Here is a 16,667-nt window from a genome sequence, read left to right as displayed (position 1 = left end):
CACTTCTATTCTGCCTTGCTTTATGGTGAAGCACCTCTCTCCCTCTCCCCATGCAGCACCTCTCTCTCTTTTTGCCCCCTTGATTCGGCACCTCTCTCCACAATGCAGCACCTCTTTCCCTATTTGTCCACCCCATTCCCCCCCCCCCAAACACACACACACAGTCTAGTGTCTCTTTTTCCCTTCTCTCCTTTCCATGATTAATCTTTCTTTGCATTGCTGGCACCAACCAATCCCAGGAACCTTCCTTCATCCATGTTCTCCCCTTGAAGACAAAGGAAGTTATTTCAGAAGGGGCGGGATAGGGTTGAAGGAAGACCCCTGGAGCTGGGTGAAGTAGCCTGCTATAGCTGACGATGCTGGCAATGCAGAGAAAGATTAACTGCTGAAAGGAGAGAAGAGAAATGAAAGAGAAGTGTGGGGGGTGGAGAAGGAGAAAAACGGAAAGAAGTGTTGCGCTGGAGTGAGGGCAGTGGGGAGAGATGCCCAACTCACAGGAGGGAAAGGAAGGGAAGGATAGACAGGATGCTAATATACATGATTGGGCCCCTTAAGCTTGTGAGCTGGAGAAGGGACCTGAATTCACGCATCACACATTGAGTCTTGGGGTCTGGCTTTATCATTTGATTTGGAGTAGCCAGAACAATTTCCGTTCACAAAAAAAGTGACACATAAAGTGGGCAACTCTTGATATTGACAGAAGCCTTTGGCCCTCTCAAAATATTATGTTTCCATGATTATTATCACCAGGCCAACATTAAAAATGCAATCATTTATTGATAATTTGTACATGCTCCATATTTAATTGTAATTTTGCTTTAGTTTAAAATTAACAGAATATTACTATATATTTCATGTAGTTTAATTCATTTTCAGACATTTTTGTTACATTAAATTATACCATGAGAATTACTATAATTACTACTGAGTCTAGGGTTGTACCATGCAGTTCCTGTTAATATGTGATCAGCTCTATGCAAGCAAACGTGAACAGAAAAACGCTTTTACAATGACTGTCCTGAAAAATTACTACCACTACTTCTACTTATCATTTCCATAGCACTATTAGATGTACGTAGCCCTGTATACTAAGGGGCTCATAATAAAAAAATTTAAAAAAACATCTAAAAAGTGGCCTTAAATGGCTACTTGGACGATCAAAAAGCCTGATCGTCCAAGTACCCATAATCAAAGCTGGTTTTAGATGTATCTAAAACCAGCTTAGGCCTTTCCCCTGCCTCTAAATGCACAGCGAGAAAGGGGTTATTAGAGGAGGGGAAAGGGCGGGCGGTGGGCGGGAGGTGGGCTGACCTAGACCTAGGCATGCAGCAGCTATAACCAAAACTTTAGGCAGGTTGCCTAGTCGGCACTTATACGTTTTGACTTAGACCAAGTCAAAACAGGTATAAGTGATGAAAAGGGGCCGCTGAGCTGATTGTGGCTGCTGTGATCAGCTCAGCGACCCCAGCAACCTGCCTACCCCCTACAGCAATGATTGTGGCAGGAGAGATGGCTCATCTCCCCTGCCATGATCCACCCTCCCCCCCACCCGACAACGATCAGGGCAGGAGGGAGCCCATGCCCTCCCGCCCCACGGCACCCCCGACCTCCCCAACACTATCGGGGCAGGAGGGAGCCCAAACCCTCCTGCCCCGCGGCACCCCCGACCTCCCCTACACTATCGGGGCAGGAGGGAGCCCAAACCCTCCTGCCCCACGGCACCCCTGACCTCCCCAACACTATCGGGGCAGGAGGGAGCCCAAACCCTCCTGCCCCGCGGCACCCCCGACCTCCCCTACACTATCGGGGCAGGAGGGAGCCCAAGCCCTCCTGCCTTGCGGCACCCCCGAACCCCCGATGAAGATCGGGGCAAGAAGGAGCCCAAGCCCTCTTGCCCTGGCAAAAGCCCCGACTTCCCTGACTACGTGCTTAAGGCCCCGCCCACAGGAGGAGCCTAAGTCTCCTGGGCCTATTCTGGTTGGCCCAGGCGCCTCAGGCCCCACCTGTGGGCGGGGTTTGAGTCGCCTGGGCCAATCCGGCCCCATTCCTGAGCTGGCTGGTCTGCCCGATGGGTGGGCTTGGCACCCGTCCATCCGGCCAACAATTTCAAGGTATGGGGGTGGTATTGGAGGTGGGGGGGTCGTGGGGTCAGCAGGGGGGGTCGCAGGTCCACGGAAGGGCCAATCGGGGGTTCAGGGGGGTGATCGTGGGGGGGTGTTGAATCGAGGGCAGGAGGGCCAGGGATCCCTCCTGCCCATATTTTAGTGGGAGTGGGGGATATGGGGGTCGGTCTGGGCAAGAGTGGTTGGGCTCCCTCTTGCCTGATCTTGTAGGGGGTGGGGTCAAATGGCCAGGAGGGCTTGGGCTCCCTACAGGCTCGATCGAGTCGGGGCTGTCGATGGGGCAAGTGGGCTTGGGCTTCCTCTTGCCCCAATCATAGTCGGGGAAGTCGGGGCTGTCGACGGGGCAAGAGGGCTTGGGCTCCCTCTTGCCCCAATCGTAGTCGGGGAAGTCAGGACTGTCAACAGGGCAAGAGGGCTTGAGCTCCTTCTTGCCCCGATGTTGTTCAGGGGGTTGGGGATCGCGGGGCAAGAGGGCTTGGGCTCCCTCTTGCCCCGATGTCGTCAGGGGGAGGGTGGATTCTGTAACCAGTGTTGTTTTTGACAGACACCGGTTACAGAAACCAGCTTTTAGGTGAAGGACTGGCTCCTCCTTCACCTAAAAGCCCATGTTTTGGAAGTTTGGGGCTTAGGCTTTTTTTAGGTTGATTATATGGTATAAGTTTAGACGTAGTGGTGGTCTGGGAGTTTAAACAGCTGAACGTAGAGGCAGGCCATTATCAAAAAAACCTCCTTTTGGATTTTTTTTTATAAAGGACATTCTCCCTACTTCTACTTTCAACGTTTAAGGCCTTAGGCCAAAAGGGGACTTAGACGTTTTTTTTTATTATGCCCCTCCACACACGTAAGAGATAGTACTTGCTCAGCAGAGCTTACAATCTATTCAAGAGAGACAGACATGGTGAACAGGGGTCAAGAGTTATAAGCAGCCTCAAAAAGATGGGCTTCTAGTTAGATTTGAATAGGGCCAGACAGGTAGAATCTGTTTAATATTCTCTCATTTAGACTGTCTTTGATACTCTGCAAATGTTTAATAAAATCTAGATTACCGGTATGTACTAGTGAATATTGGAAGATAATGCAGGTTTATCACATGGAATCTGTCCCAGTGGCGTAGCCAGACAGCCAATTTTGGATGGGTCTAAGCCCAAAGTGGGCAAGCATCTCTCTCTCTTTCCATCCATTCCCCCAATCCCCCCCCCCCCAGCCCATGCAGCCTCTCTCTTTCTCTCCTTTCCCACACCTCCAGCCTGCAAAGCATCTCATTTTCCCCCTCCCTTCCCACTCCCCTCGCCCCCAGCCTATGCAGCATTTCTGTTCCTCTTCAAGTCACCGGCAGCGGTCCCTACATGCTACCGATGACTGATCTGGAAGCCTACCCTCAGACACAAAACACAAACATGTCAGAGTAGGCTTCCAAATCAGCCACCAGCAGTGTGTAGGAACCAGTGCTGGTGGCTTGTGGCTGCTGGGTGGACAGGCCTGAGCTCCAACTGGATGGGCCAGGCCCACCCCATGGCTATACCCCTGTTCCAAAAGTAGAGATATTTAAGGCTTCCTTAAATTGGAATGGGATGATTCATCATCGCCAGTTCATCATAGGATGTATCATTGCAGCCGTGATGAACTGGTCATAATGAATCGTCCCATTCCAATAGGGCACGGGCACAGGGAGGAGAGGGGGATGGTAGAATTTGGGGAAGCATCACCCCTCCCAAATGCTGAACCGCATGGACAATGAATTTTGAGGGGGTGGGGACATGGGAACCTCTTTTTTGGGGGGGGCGTGTTTGCCTGCAATTCATCTGCTGTGTCCCTACCCCAGTGGCAGCAGCTTTTGGTTTGATGCCTGAGAGTAAGAGATGTCGAGCTGTGGGAATGGTGGTGGGTGACCTCAGAGGGAGACATGCTGGACCAGGGAGAGCGGAAGAAAGAGGCACAAATGACAGGGACCATGCATCAAGGATGATTCAGAGCCGAAATGGTCTTGATGAAAAGGCCGTGATGGACTGCCATTTTGTCCACAGCTCAAGCAAGGAGTGCTGTGGTTAACTCACATTGTAGAGAACCCTCGAAAAAGCCGGTATTCCTGGCAAAATAGGTCCCGTCGGGCCACGGCTGCCCGTAACCACTAAGATAAATGTGGGCTTGTTGATTGAGCATGTTATATTTTTTCAAAGCATGAAACGTTAATTTTAATATTGCATGAAGTTAATTTTAAGTATTAAATATGGAATAGAATAGTAGGGAGAGGTTTTTCAGGATCGATGATAGAAACGTGGAACCTTGTAAGTCTTGAGAATCGAGCAAGTTTCTGAGAACCTTTTCCTCTCATATGAACACGCATTGCATGTTGATAGGTGGGATTTTTTTTGTATTTGTTGTGGGTTCAAGTCCAGCCCTGTTCTTTTCGACCTTGGGCAAGTCACTTTACTTTCCATTGCCCCAGGTACCATAATTACTACTACTACTACTTATCACTTGTATGGCGCTGAAAGGCGTACGTAGACTGCACATTTTGATATTTACAGATTGTGAGCCTGCCAGAAAGGGAAAATATTTAGAGTACCCGATTACTATTCAGTGTAAACCACTTAGGATATAAGCGATATATTAAAAAATATAAAATAAATTTTAAAAATGTTAAATACAGCAAGCCCTATTATTCTCAATTAGACCTATGTACTATCGCAGAAATGCTATAGATTGGTCCTCAATTTAGAAACCCAATGCCATTTGCTTAGCATCAATTCTATGATGGAATATTGACACTAAGATTCCATTATAGAATACTTACATAGGTCGACATTAGTGTGACCCATCTATAGGTGTGCCTTCTTATGCCATATCAATGGCAGGAATGAGTTGGCACAACAAGGAGTGCTAGTGATATTTATAGTGTAAATGGGAGACATGCCCATAGCCTGCTCATACTCCACCCAAATATGTGATTCCCTTGCAGTTAGGTGCTATAGAATTGCACCTAGACTGACACTGCTTTATGTCAATATCTATGGAACAAAGGTGTACCTAGGATTGCTTTGAAGAAACTGAAGGCAGCCAAGACTGATGGTGGTGTAAACTTCCCCGATTTCTTCGACTACCACTGCGCCTTCCTTCTACGCCAAGGTGCTCGTTGGCTGCTACATGATGACGTGGCCAGACTTGATTGTAGTTGGATTGACTTTGAAGCTTTATGGATCGGACCCTCTTCAATACCTTCCTTTCTTGTCATTACCTGAATGGGCTGTGGGATGAGATCATATACAGTGGATCCTTGGTTTACAAGCATAATTCATTCCAGAAGCATGCTCGTAAACCAAATTGCTCATATATCAAAGCAAGTTTCCCCATAGGAAGTAAGGGAAACTCGCTTGATTCGTTGCCCCCCCCCCCCACCGAGGCCACAGGCACTGCTCTATCCCCCAAGAAGCAGCATCGCCCCCCTCCGAGAACCAGCATCGCCCCCCAATCCAGCATTGCCCCCCCCCCGCTTGCATCGTGCCCCTCCCCCTCCTGTGATCCGGCATTCCCCACCCACCCAAACACAATCCCTTACCCTGATCTGGCACTGGCACCAGCACCAACGCACAGGACATGCCGGTGCCAGTGCTCGAAGATCCTCCCTCTTACCTGTGCTAGGCCTTGAGCATCTGTAGAAGGTCTCGAGCATGCGCAGATGCTCAAGGCCCAGCCCAGGTAAGAGGGAGGATCTCCGGGCACCAGCACATCCAGTGCATTGGTGCTGATGCCAGATCGGGGTAAGGGATTGTGTTTGGGTGGGTGGGGGATGCCGGATTGCAGGGAGGGGCTTGCAAATCGAATCAGCGCTTGGTTTGTGAGGCACAATTTGTGGGAATGTTTTGCTCGTCTTGCAAAACACTCGCAAACCATGTTACTCGCAAATCAAGGTTTGACTGTACTCATGTCAATGATAAAGGTTTTCCAAGTGATGGAGAGTCTTTTGGATACTCCATAGGCCTCTACGCTACACTCTCCCATATGGCGGAATGTACATGTTAGAATTCAGAACTCCATGATCAACTGGAAGAATTGGTAATGTGCCAGCATCTGGCAAGTTGGCCATTTGTGTGATGAGACTGGCTGGATCTCATACAATACTCTATGTGAACAACATAAATTATCAAATAGCTGTTACTATCAATGGCTCCAACTCAAACGCTCTTTACAGACATCTCTACAGGCTAAGCCTCTTGGAAACAAGATACCAGACATCATTAATTTGTGCTTCTCCATATCATTCAAGAAAAGTGAGGCATCTCAATTGTACAAAATCATCAGGCACAAGAGAGCCTTGAGACCCTCTGAGATAGAAAATAGATGGACTTGTGAGTTAAATCTTGATATCACAGAAGATCATTGGCGTGTTCTCTGGACACACACATCTAAGTTATGCCGCTCAGCTTTGTTTCTCCAAACATCGTTTTTCCTGCTTCACAGAGCTTACTGGACTCCCAGCCGCTTAACCAAACTTAATCCCAAGCTGAAGGATAACTGTTGGTCTTGTAGCAACTCAGGGGGCTCACTTCGACATATGATATATGATTGCCCTCTACCGCTTAATTTCTGGAACAAGATATGGTCAGATATCTGCTCTATATAACAGATAAATCATCCTCTCTCCTTTAATGTACTCATAACAGGCTGCTATGAAGATGGAAATAATCTGTTACAAATACTTCTACTTATTGCTATCAAAGTCATCCTTTCCAATTGGAAAAACTTGGCTGCTACAGAATATGTTGTGTGGTGGAGCACAGTTTGCCTGGTGGCCAAATACAGCTGAAAGATCACATGCTATGCGGAGATTTGGAAAAATATGGGCTCCATTATTAGATTATACTATGTCTCCTTATCATCCAACTGGCCGATTACTGTTCTTGAGTCGTTCAGACATCTCTCAGGATACATACAATATCTATGTGCACTGCTCATAGTAATGTTACAACATGTTCCTCCCTTTAATGACATCCATGTCACTCTGCCTATGATTGTGATTTAAATTGGTTTATTGTGTCTTCTCAATCCATATTATATTACGCTCTCCACATAACCATGTGATCATACTGATAAGTTTTCTTTTCGTTCGCTTTATAGGTTTGTTACCTCCCTGTCTTTTTTAAGTTGCCACTTCTATTTTACTTGCTTTTGATTTGTTTTAATTTGCATTTGATGCTTTCTAGATTAAGAAAGATTCACCATTGTACTGATTATATCACTATGTTGATATTAAGATGGTTACCATATTTGGCATGCATTGCTATGCATCTTTATGTTTATGATTTTTGTTCTTATAAATTTCAATAAAGATTATTTGAACTTAAAAGAATTGCACCTAGTGCACAAAAGAACCTGTTAATTAATGGCAACTTTGGCATGCCTGTGGTGCCTACTTCTAGGTGCTAGCCTATAGAACTACCCTCCATGTCTCTAATTCAAATTAATGCATGTTAATGGGTATTGACATACACGGTGTCAGGTCAAAAGCACGCCGGGACAAAGGTGCGTGCAGACAATTGAGCGCAGCGCGGAGGCGCACGCCGAAGAAAATTACTGTTTTTATGGCTCCGACGGGAGGGGGCGTGGGGGGGAACCCCCCACTTTACTTAATAGAGATCGCGCCGCGTTGTGGGGGCGTTGTGGGGGGTGTGGGGGGTTGTAACCCCCCACATTTTACTGAAAACTTCACTTTTTCCCTGTTTTTAGGGAAAAACTTAAGTTTACAGTAAAATGTGGAGGGTTACAGCCCCCCAAACCCCCACATCGCCGGCGCGATATCTATTAAGTAAACTGGGGGGACTCCCCAACAAAAACCCCCATCGGAGCCCCTAAAAACTGTAATTTTCTTCGGCGTGCACCTCCGTCTTGCGCTCAGTTGTCGGCGCGCGCCTTTGTCTTTTGCCGAGTTGTCTATGAACCGACATACACTGTTTAACACACCCCCTCCTTTAAAAAGACACGCTAGCGTTTTTAGCGCCGGCCATGGCGGTAACAGCTTGGACACTCATAGGCATTCTATAAGCGTCGGAGCTGTTACCACCACGGCTGACGCTAAAAACGCTAGCGCGGCTTTGTAAAGGAAGGGGACAGATTGGTAAATAAGTGAAAGAGGCTATTACAGCCAAGAAAACATCCTTTAAAAAATGTAAAAAGGATCCCAATGAAGAAAATAAGAAGAGACATAAGCACTGATAAGTTAGATGCAAAACATTGATAAAGAAAGCTAAGAAAGAATATGAAGAACAACTTGCCAAAGAGGCAAAAACTCATACTAAACTAAACTAAACCTTAAGTTTATATACCGCATCATTTCCACAGATGTTGTGGAGCTCGGCACGGTTTACAAGAACTTAAAATATAGGAAGAGAAGTAACAATTTTTTTAGGTACATCAAAAGCAGAAAATCTGTGAGGGAATCCACGGGAGTGTTGGATGATCTCTTTGCTGGCCCCACCCACGTCCATAAGGTCTTGTTCTGGGCATTTCAGATTTGGATGAATATTTGGACGAGAATATGGTATAAAGATAAATGTATTGGCAGTCTGGACGATTAAATGCCTGGAAGTAGCGAGAGAGGATTTTCGGAAAAAAAATCTTTTGGACGTACTTTTCTAGAATGGACCTTTTGAAGCTGCTGACTTTGGGTGACTAGCGCCCTACGTTCAATTCGGACTTGGACGTTTTTGTTCAATTATGCCCCTCTAATTGTTTAACTGGAATTTTTCCTGAACTTTTCAAACTGCCCCCATATATACCAGAGTAATCTTTTGGACGTACTTTTCAAGAATGGACCTCGTTTTTTAGTTCAATATGATTTTTATTGAGTTTTACAAAAATCAAAACATAGCAAACCTCATGGTGTAATCCAACAAATACATAAACATAATGTACATCATATAATATAGCACCATAACATAAGCAATACAATAAAGAATCAAAGAAATAACTAAAGGAAAATAAGAATAATACAAAGAAATAAAATCACAGTAGAACCTAGTCAGTAGAAGTGTACAGCAATATCTGGATGTCAAACGTAAAAGGGGGCTCAGTGAAAGAGAAGCAAAGCGGTGCAAGAATATGATACTAGCTGTGAATACGATTTCCAAGCAACCCATCTGTTACAACAGAGGAGTCAACCAGATGACTGATAAGGCGGCGTGGCATGGTCCAAAAGGGGAGCCCAGAGCCTATTGAATTTTTTCATTGTATGCGTCCTCTCGGCAGCAATGCGTTCGTACTTGGCTACCAAGCAAACTGAATTCCACCAGGCCCCTTGCTCAGCAGCAGCCAAGTTCTTCCAGTTGGAGAGGATGATTTTAATTGCAATGAGAATCAGTATGTGTAATAAGCCCTTTTTTTACCTCAGTGATAGGCAGGCGGGACTCAACGCCCCCAACAATAAGGACGGCATATGAGAGAGGGCTGGTAAACTGAAGAAGAGCACAAATGTCCGCCCATATTTTGTTCCAATAAGCATGGATGTGAGGGCAATCGAATAACATGTGACGCAGCATACCAGCGTACCAGCGTACCGGAGGCTGCCGACTCTGGGTGACTAGCGCCCTACGTCCAATTTGGACTTGGACGTTTCTTTCAATTATGCCCCTCTAATTGTTGAACTGGAATTTTGACTGAACTTTTCAAACTGCCCCCATATATACCACAGTAATTTATTTTAATAATGTAATGCATGCCATTGCTAGTTAATATGCTTTAAGGGGCAAATAAGGTGAGTTATGACCATAATTCATTTTAATAACTATACCCCTAAGTGGAAATATATAAATAAATACTAATCAGCCAAGTGGCACTGTTGAATGTCCCCACCTATTTACAGATTAATTGTTGTAATATTCCTGCTCAGACTGAAATCCTTAATTTAGGAATCACAATGAAATCAGTGCAGCATTTTGTCAGGCAGTCATTGACTACCCGGGGCGGTGGCACCCCTCCCCCGCCCTCATCTCCACCCTCTGATCCTTCCCCGATCTCCCCTGCTATGCGCCACCCCCCATCCCTCTAGCTGTTCACCTCTGCGAGCCATAAGAACCTCAATGTGCCTCTCCCGACCCTGTCGGCTCTCTCTCTCTGATGTCACTTCCTATGCGTGGCACCCGGAAGGGACATCAGCAGGAAAGATGACACGGTCGTAAGGAGCAACGTTGATGTTGTTGCTCGTGGCAGTGAACAACAAGCCTTACGGGGGAAGGGATGGGGAGGGGGTGGCGAGGGGAGGAGAGGGAAGAGGCGAGGGGGCGGAGATGAGGAGGGATGCTTGCGACCCCCACTATGGTGCCAAGGGCGGACTGCCCCCCTCCCCGCCCCTCTTTACTACACCACTGTTGACCATTGTAAGTAATTCTCTTTACCTACAACACCACTGAATGCACAGACTGCATCTATGTGACTGCTGGCTGAGTGCCACCATTATAAACATATTAGCCCCTGTTTAATATGGATTGCACTGGCCTCCTCTCAACTGCTGCCTGCATCAAGTAAAAGTGGTTATTTCAGGTTTTCAATTTTTGCTTTGAGGTTCACCGGCAATTTTTTTAATGCCTTTGTCTTATGTGTCCTCTTGCGCATTAAGGCCATCAGCGTGAGGCTTGCCATCTGCATCTTATTTTGGGCAATTTTATCACTCTGAGACTTGGCATTCTCTTTCTATAGGGGTAAATATTCATTCAGGCCCTGATTCTATAAACAGCACCTAACCTCTAGGCGCCATTGAGTGTAGTTGTCAATCATCCATTAGGCACTGTTTAATGAATCATGCCTAGCGGCACCTAAGCAATCTTAGACACTGGTAGGCATTGAAACCTTAGGCACAATCCCATTTAGGGCAGGGTCTTCTTGGTCTAAATGAGTGAACCTAAGTTAGGCGCCTACTGGCACCTAAGTCAAATCACACACAAAATCCTCCCAGAATCCTCCCCTAACCACACCTACTTTCTGGTATGCACCTAGGAGTAGAAGCCTACTTCGAAGTGGTAGACGCCTACCAGATAATTAATTTTGTAATTGTTTTTTTTAATGGCACATTCAATTAATGACACCAATAAAGCTAATTAAATATTCCGAAGGGAATATTCTGAAGGGAAATTAAAACCCTGCTATTCAGAAAATAAGAACATAAGAATAGCCTTACTGGGTCAGACCAATGGTCCATCAAGCCTAGTAGCCCGTTCTCACAGTGGCCAATCCAGGTCACCAATACCTGGCCAAAACCCAAGGAGTAGCAATACTCCATGCTACTGATTCAGGGCAAGCAGTGGCTTCCCCCATGTCTTCCAGGAACTTGTCCAAACCTTTCTTAAAACCAGCTACACTATCTGCTCTTACCACAAGCTCGGGCAATGCGTTCCAGAGCTTAACTATTCTCTGAGTGGAAAAAAAATTTCTCCTATTGGTTTTAAAAGTATTTCCCTGTAACTTCATTGAGTGTCACCTAGTCTTTGTAATTTTTGATGGAGTGAAAAATCGATCCACTTGTACCCGTTCTACTCCACTCAGGATTTCAATCAAATCTCCCCTCAGCCGTGTCTTTTCCAAGCAGAAGAGCCCTAACCGTTTTGGTCTTTCCTCATATAAGAGGAATTCCATCTCCTTTATCATCTTGGTCGATCTTCTTTGAACCTTTTCTAATGTCGCTATATTTTTCTTGAGATAAGGAAACATTACATTACATTAGTGATTTCTATTCCGCCTTTACCTTGCGGTTCAAGGCAGATTACATAAGAATTGTTATGATATTAAGAATTACATATTATTAAGATAATAAGAAGTACTTAAGAAATAGTTTGAACATTTTCTAATTTGCTAGGAAGTAGATAGTATTGCAGGAGGAGTTTGGGACATGTCTGGTTGTGTTATATTGGTTTTATGTATTTTTTGTAGGGTTTTTGTTTCTTTTTTGAAGGTTTTGTAGTTTGTGGTTGAAATCAGCAGATTGATGAGTTGTCTGACCAATTTCGCTGCTCTGGTGGCCAGTAGGCTGTCATACAGTTTTCTTCGTTTGACGTTTTTGGTTGGCGGATGTGTGAATATTGAGTGGGTTCTCCTGTGTCTGGTTGAGGTAGATTGAATTAGTCGATTGTTCCAGTAGGTTGGGCTGTCTCCGTTCATAGCTTTAAATGGTAGGCAGTGAAATTTGAAGTGTACTCTGGCTTGTATTGGGAGCCAGTATGAGTCGTGGTATGCCTCTGTGATGTGGTCGTATTTTTTCAGCGAATAGATGAGTTTTAGGGCTGTGTTTTGTATTGTTTGTAGTTGTTTTATCGTGGTGGCAGGGGAGATATAGTACGTTGCAATAGTCTATTAGGCCTAGGATTAGTGATTGAACCACGAGTTGGAATTGTTTCCTGTCGAAGAATTTTCAGACTTTTCTTAGGTTTCTCATAGTTGCAAATGATGTTTTTATTATTTTGTTGATTTGTGGTTGCATGGTACACTCTCTGTCTATCAGCACTCCGAGGAGTTTTAGCGTGGGTTGAATGGGGTATGAGATCGAGTTAATTACTAGGTTAGTCAAGGTTGGGGTTTTGCTGTTTTCTAGGAGAATGAAGTTTGTTTTGTCAGGGTTAAGCTTTAGTTTGTGTTCTTTCATCTATGTTGCTACTGTTTCGAGTGTTCTGTGTATTGTGCCTACCATGGAGGGAGTTGGTAGGTCGAAGGGGAGGAGTATGGTGATATCATCTGCGTAACTATAGGAGGTAATGCCTAGTTTGTCTAGGTAGGAGCTTAGGGAGGCAATGTATAGGTTGAAGAGTGTGGGAGACAGAGGTGATCCTTTGGATACTCCACATGGGTTGGACCATGGTTCTGATTTTTCTTTGTATGTTTTGACTCTATAAGTTCTGGATTGTAGGAATCCTTTAAACCAGAATTGAATGCAATACTCCAGATGAGGTCGCCTCATGGAGTGATACAGGGGCATTATAACATTCTTATTCTTGTTAACCATTCCTTTTTTAATAATTCCTACATCTCCTTAAATATTCCCAATCTTGTAATTTTCCAAGCAAATTCTCAACCATGTAATTAGCTCCCTATCCTGTAACTTTTCCTGGAAATGTCCAGTTATCTTCTTTTGTAATCTGTCTAGAACTGCAAGGTATAGGCGGAATAAAAGTCACTAATGTAATGTAATTAAGAAAATTAAGTTAGGCGCCTAGATTGGCTAGGAGTGCCGACCTAGGTCTCTAACACACCATTTATAGAATCTGGGCCTCAGTGTGCAGTAAATGGTTTATGCAGCTGCCGCCAGCATTTAGCCTGGATATTCAGTGCCAGGCCATGTAAAAGCACTAGCATTGAATATTTATTCATTTATTTACCAGTTTTCTATACCGTTCTCCCAGGGGGCTCAGAACAGTTTACATGAATTTGTTCAGGTACTCAAGCATTTTTCCTGTCTGTCCTGGTAGGCTCACAATATATCTAATGTACCTGGGGCAATGGGGAGATTAAGTGACTTGCCCAGAGACACAAGGAGCAGTGTAGGATGCTGAGGCTGTAGCTTTAACCACTGTGCCACTCTAGAAATCAAAATGTAGTGAAGGTGAGCCAAGTACAGGACAATAAAGCCATTTTTAGCACTGCATTCTGCCAGCATTGTGCTAAAAATAGTGGCATTTTTGGCTAAAAATAAGGGCTTTCTTAACTAAAAATGATGGTGTCTGTATTAAAGGAGGAATAGCCCCTGATGAAACTAGGAGTGAAACGTTTGGGCAGGCGTCAGTCATAAAGATAAGCGCCTTTCCTTTACAGCACTCTATAGCACTTTATAATTTGCAGAGCCGGAAGAGAAAATTAATTTATATATAAAAAAAATTTTTGTTGCATATGTTATTTGCTAAGACCAATGATGAAAACACCACCTCAGTAAGGGTACGAATAGAAATACCTTGGGTGTTTGAGGTCTAGTTTTGTCCTCATTATTTGGCATTTATATTTATTTGGACATTTCTAGAAGTTTCCTTATTCGGTTGATTTATTAAAGAAATGACAATTTTGCATGAGGTAAAACGCTTTATAGTTCATAAATCTTTCCTTTTGGCTAAGTCGTAATACTAATATTGTGATTTATAACTAAAGAGACATATGATCAAGAAACTGTTTTATTTTACTTTTGTGATTATGAGAAACATACCGAGGGCCTCAAAATAGTACCTGGTAGACCGCATGTGGCCCCTGGGCCACAGGTTTGAGACCACTGCTGTAAACCCAGGAAGCTGAATTCAGCTACAGAACACATACTCATCCATAAGCCACATTCTAATGCACAAATCAGAAACCAGACGTATAAAATTCTTACCATTACGCATACATTCAGGTTGGAGCTGGGGAACAACATTGCAGTTAACAAAAAAAAAAAGAAAAGCCAGCTGTTACTTTGAAATCCTGAATCATCATTTTGTAGCGACTGAAAATGCCATCCCCTAATGAGGGTTAATGCCAGACTTAGAAAGAGGAGGAGGATCTTGAATCCAAAGTTACTGACAAATCCAGGGACACGGGGAGAGAACTTCTCCCTACAGAACTCAACAGGGGCAATACTGAAACTCGAAGGTCATCATTTCTTTCAAGGGCTGCGATGTTGAAACTTTACAACTGCACAGGAGGTGCCGAAAAGTTCTCAGCCCAACCAACCAACTTCCTAAATTATTTCATTAAGTGCAAATTTGCAGAAACAAAATTCTATATTTTGACTTTTTTTTTCAGATCATTCATTAAACCATTTCCATGTCATCCTCTTCTTGGTTGGACTGAAAACTTTTAAGCACCCCGCTGTACAGGGAGGGAGATTAGATAGATAGATAGTTTATGGCCCCTAAGATGTAACATTTAAGAGCCCACCCCCTCAATAAATAAAAATATTCTAATAACCAGCAATAGTCCATAATAACAACAATAATTATGATTTTTTTTTTATATTAAAAAAATCAAAAAAATAATAACAAATATTCAGAATAGAACTGCTAATAGTGGAAGGTAACAGGTTGAAAAGCAAGCATCTAACATGGAGAAAAAGACCTCAGTGTTTCAAGGAAAAAAACCAAGAAACTATTATGACAAGTTATAAACTGTCATAAAAAACACATCCTAGGTCAAAAAACTCCATGAAGAAAGATTTATAACAATACAGTTTAAAATACAAAAATTAAACTGCAAATAATAATGAAAATAAACTTGCACTTATCTTCCATACATCTCCCGACTGGCAGTTGAATTAAATATCCATTGCTCCAGTAAGGAACCAAATATAATTTTCACGTAATGAACTCAGTATTCCCGACAGGCCCTGTTTCGCCAGTTGGCTGCTTCAGGGGAATATCTTTAGAAAAAAGAGCAACAATAACTTGTCATAATAGTTTCTTGTTTTTTTTCCTTGAAACACTGAGGTCTTTTTCTCCATGTTAGATGCTTGCTTTTCAACCTGTTACCTTCCACTATTAGCAGTTCTATTCTGAATATTTGTTATTATTTTTTTGATTTTTTTGGATATTCAGCTTGTATACTTTATTGATAATTTGTCATTTTTTTTTTAATATTGCCATATTCATTAGTTATAAACAGTGGCATAATAAGGGGCGGGGTGGACCATCCCAGGTGCCGTCTTCATGGGGGGTGCCAGCTCTGGTGCCTCTCCTCTCCGCCCCTGTGTACTTTAACACCCCCCCTTTTTTTTTTTTTTTTTTAATAAAACCACGAAAGCAGTTTTTAGCGCTTGCCAGTGTGCTGAATGCTCTGCACTGCTCCCAACGGTACATGTTCGCCAGCGTGAGCAGCCTCTTCCACTTGCTGCTCGCTTCGGCCTTGGCTCCCTTGTGATGTCACTTCCTGGTGGGACCAAGGCATGATGTCAGAAGGGAGTCGAAGCCAGGGCGAGCAGCAGGTGGAAGATGCTGCTTACACCAGTGAATATTTCAAGAGGTATGTGGGGGTGGGGAGCACTCAAGCAACAGGGAAGATTAGTGGGCATACGGCACAGTGATGCTGGGTGCCAACTTCCCTCGCTACACCACTGGTTACAAATGCATTTAATTGGTTTTATTTTAGTGCAAAGTGAGCCCTTTGCTATATGAGGCTCTAAGCTGTAGCTTATCTAGTTTATAGGTAAATGAGACCCTGCCATTCTGCTTTAAAATGAGAAATACAGGCCTTGAGAAAGTCTCTCTGCTGATTGGTCGCCAAATTGTGCTCCTGTGCAAAGTTTACTCTGATTGAACGATGGAGTCGTGCCCAAGAAGTGCTTCCTGTGGGGAAACGGGAACTGATCAGCTCCAGTGAGCCCAGACAGCATGGGGAAGGAAGCTTTAAGGCCTAAAACCTGGTGCCCACCACTGCTTTGTTCCTGACGGTACAGAAATGTGGTTTAGCTAATGGGGGAGTGCAATATGGGTGATGCCACTTTTTCTCGGTGATTTACAATATGTCTAATGAGTAAATGCGATGAAGAGGTTTGTTGTCTACCATAAAACCAGATGGATGTAAGCAGTGATTAGAAGCAATTAACTCTGTGCA

This window comes from Geotrypetes seraphini, chromosome 1 (assembly GCF_902459505.1).
Source record: "Geotrypetes seraphini chromosome 1, aGeoSer1.1, whole genome shotgun sequence".
Taxonomy (NCBI): domain Eukaryota; kingdom Metazoa; phylum Chordata; class Amphibia; order Gymnophiona; family Dermophiidae; genus Geotrypetes; species Geotrypetes seraphini.
Note: the sequence above shows the minus strand (reverse complement) of the source record.